The sequence below is a fragment of the Nymphaea colorata genome, chromosome 14 (assembly GCF_008831285.2).
Source record: "Nymphaea colorata isolate Beijing-Zhang1983 chromosome 14, ASM883128v2, whole genome shotgun sequence".
NCBI lineage: Eukaryota > Viridiplantae > Streptophyta > Magnoliopsida > Nymphaeales > Nymphaeaceae > Nymphaea > Nymphaea colorata.
In genome coordinates this window covers 7234156-7237663 of record NC_045151.1, presented here as the reverse complement: position 1 = coordinate 7237663, position 3508 = coordinate 7234156, and positions in this window count along the sequence as shown.

Sequence of the window (3508 nt, the reverse complement as noted above, 5' to 3'; positions counted from 1 at the left end):
AGTCAACATTTAGCACAAGTGGACTTATTCTTGATTTATATAGAATTAGATTATGTACAAAGACCATGGAGGCTTTGATTTGTGCACAAGATTGGTTGTGAGATCAAGCTGAAGGTAATTTACTTATTATTAATGATTTTAAATATATTTTTGTATTGATTATTTTTTTTTTTGTTAGATGATTCTGATTTGTCTACACCTTTACCTATGAAACTGAATCACATATTAGAGGTATATATTCTTTTGTACTTATCTATTTTCTCTACATCAATTAGAACCTACAGTTATTTGTGTCTAAAATGTTTATTTAATTAAAATTTTTATTTACATAATGCAGGTTAATTCGATAGCATTACCCTCAGGACCTTAATATAATGTCAACATGGTTGAAGTATATATTCAAATAGAAAGATCATATATATTGTGACAAATGAAAGCATTGAAAAAAAAATTTTGCAAGTTTGTACTATATGATTTTTTTTTATTGAAGTTGTTAAGGATGACTCCTCTAATCTCTTGTTGCATCAACAAACAACAACCAGTATATATATATATGCACACCCTTGCTCTCTCTTTCTCTCTTAATAAGCTTGACAATTATCACTAGTCAAGTTTGAGCTAGTGTGATGTTAAGATTGAGTTTCATAGTTCATTTGGTGTTTACTATATATTTTTCGTACATAAATTGGATTTGGATCAGATTTACTTGTGACTTAAAAGTCATAAATCAGATTCGAATGGATTGAGATATAACTTAAAAGTCAGATTCAGATGTAACTTAAAAGTTGGATTCAGATCGGATTCATATATATATATATATATATATATATATATATATATATATATATATATATATATATATATATATATATATATATATATATATATATATATATATATATATATATATATATATATATATATATATATATATATATATGCATATGCACACCCTTGCTTTCTCTTTCTCCCTTAACAAGCTTGACAATTATCACTAGTCAAGTTTGAGCGATGTTAAGTCATAGTTCATTTGGTGTTTACTATATATTTTTCGTACATAAATTGGATTTGAATCAGATTTACTTGTGACTTAAAAGTCATAAATCAGATTCAGATGGATTGAGATATAACTTAAAAGTCAGATTCGGATGTAACTTAAAAGTTGGATTCAGATCGGATTCAAATATAACTTAAAAATCGGATTCAGATTTTATTCAGATGTAGATTTTAAAGTCGGATTTGGATATGGTATAAATTTTTTCATCTGAATTTGAATCCAAGTCCAAATCCGAATATATGAATATCTGATCCGTTGACATCCCTACTCCCCGGTGCCAGGCTTGGAGAAGCGTCGTTGGCACCATGGAGGGAGGTGACAGCTGCCTTCACATTGCAATGTACAATGAACCTAAAATGATCAGATGCATTCTGTGAAGCCTTAAACGTATGCCAATTCTCTCTCCCTCTCTCTCTCTCTCTCGCGCGCGCGTTCTATATATATATATATATATCTTTCCACGTTGTAATAGGCCGCTCACTTCTGTGTCTTTCTCTCCCCATCAATTTTTTTCTCATGCAGCTGTCTCTCATCCCTTCTCCCTAGTTCACTCTTTGGCTCCATGCTCTGAAGTCTGTTTCCTTTTTTCAGTCTCCAGCTCCCATGCTTCAACGCATCTCTAACATCACACTCCTGGCGAGCATCTCTCAGCTTAGGCGATCTTTGACATATTCAGCTCAGGTGAACTCCCTCCTTCCCTCTCTCTCTCTCTCGATTGCTGGCTTCTTAATAAGCTTTTGGCATACTAGTGTTCGTCTGATTTGGCGTTTTTATGCACATTGCACGTTTTTTTCCTCTGTTTCCCTACTTTTCTGCACATTACTGCAGAAATTCCTTCAAATTGCAGGGTGATCATGGATTATGGTTTTCGGTGTTCGTTTCTTTTTTCCCCAATAGCAGAATACATTCAGGCTCCTACTATATAGTATGTGTTCAGGAAATTTTTGTATTTCTATTCTGTTTTGCTCAAATTCTTTCTTGCAGAAGCTTGTAACTTTCTTTTTTCACTTTTCAACTGTTTTTTGTCTAATTCAAGCAACTAGATGTAAAATCTTCAAACATATGACACTCAGCCGTTTTGCAGGAGCTTTTTCCTTTGTGTTCCTAATTTGATTCACAGCAGCTAGTTTACCTTTTCATTCTTGATCTTTAGCTATGTTTGCCAACAAGTTATGACTCCATTTTATTGCATTTTTCTTAAAGCAAATGACGGATAGAACAGTCATCTTCTCTAGGATACGGTTCACACCACAGGCCACTGAGATAGGACAATAGTATGTAGAACAGGATGTCTTGTTCCTTCTGTCCTTGGAACAGGCAATCAAATGAGCTCTTAAGACTCTGTGCAAGAGTCGTTTAATTTAAGTGGCCTGACGTCAAGTATGGATTTCAAATCTACAAATAAAGGTAGAGAGGAGAGGCGAGAGAGAAGGCTGAGGGAGGGAATCTAACATATGGACTTTTAAAACCTCAGGTCTCACATCCAAAAGGCTACCCTACTTCTAAGATCCATAGTTATCAAACACAACCTAGTTGGGTAAAACAGATGCTAAAGATATAAGGTTTTACTTTACGAACGAATTAAGGATTAATCACTTGTACGTTTGACACATAAACCGTGAACTATTGTCTGCACTCAACTTCGGCTGACACCCTGTTGTGATTTATTTTTCATGTTACCAGTGATCGATGGTGGAACTAGCAGCTATTGGGAAATCTTGCTAACCAAGGGGGACGAATCCATCTAGTGGACGTGGACCTGACTTCCTAACTTTTTGGATTCAAGTCTATTTCTACACTCGCAAGCAAGGCTTTGCCATCAAAATGGCAGCTAACATAAATATTATTATTTACAGAACTTGTCCCACTTATTTTCTTATTTATGTAATTATGTTGTCTGTTAAGCTTGCTCCCCCCCCCCCCCCCCCCCCCACAACTGTGAAACAAAAACGAGGCTTAAATTAAACACTTCAAAATCTCCGTTGCGGCAGAAAAGGGCAAGAAATTTAGAAAGATTACTTGGTATCAGCTGGGAATTGAGGCTGGCAAGGAAACGAAAGCGGGAGTGAAGGCCGTAATCCATGCCATTGATTTTTCACATCCTTAAAAAAACTGCGTAGACTCTACTCAACAATAAACACATCAAATGGTTTACATCCAAAAAAAAAAAAAATCCAGACTTATTGTTTCCTGCTGGGTCCGAACGCGAGCCCTAACAAGCGTCTTTCAAATTAACACATTTGTCATAAAAAAAAAAATTATATCCGTTAGAACTTTTTCTTAATGACGAGATGACCACTTAGCTCTAAAAGGGTAACAACATATAAAAGCTCGGGCAACAAAATGAAACAGTTAAAACTTGATGCAGGATCGGACTGATACATGCTATCGGTTTAGTAGTTACCAACTTATATGAGTCAAACCAGGTCCAACGGATTTACTGGATCTGAA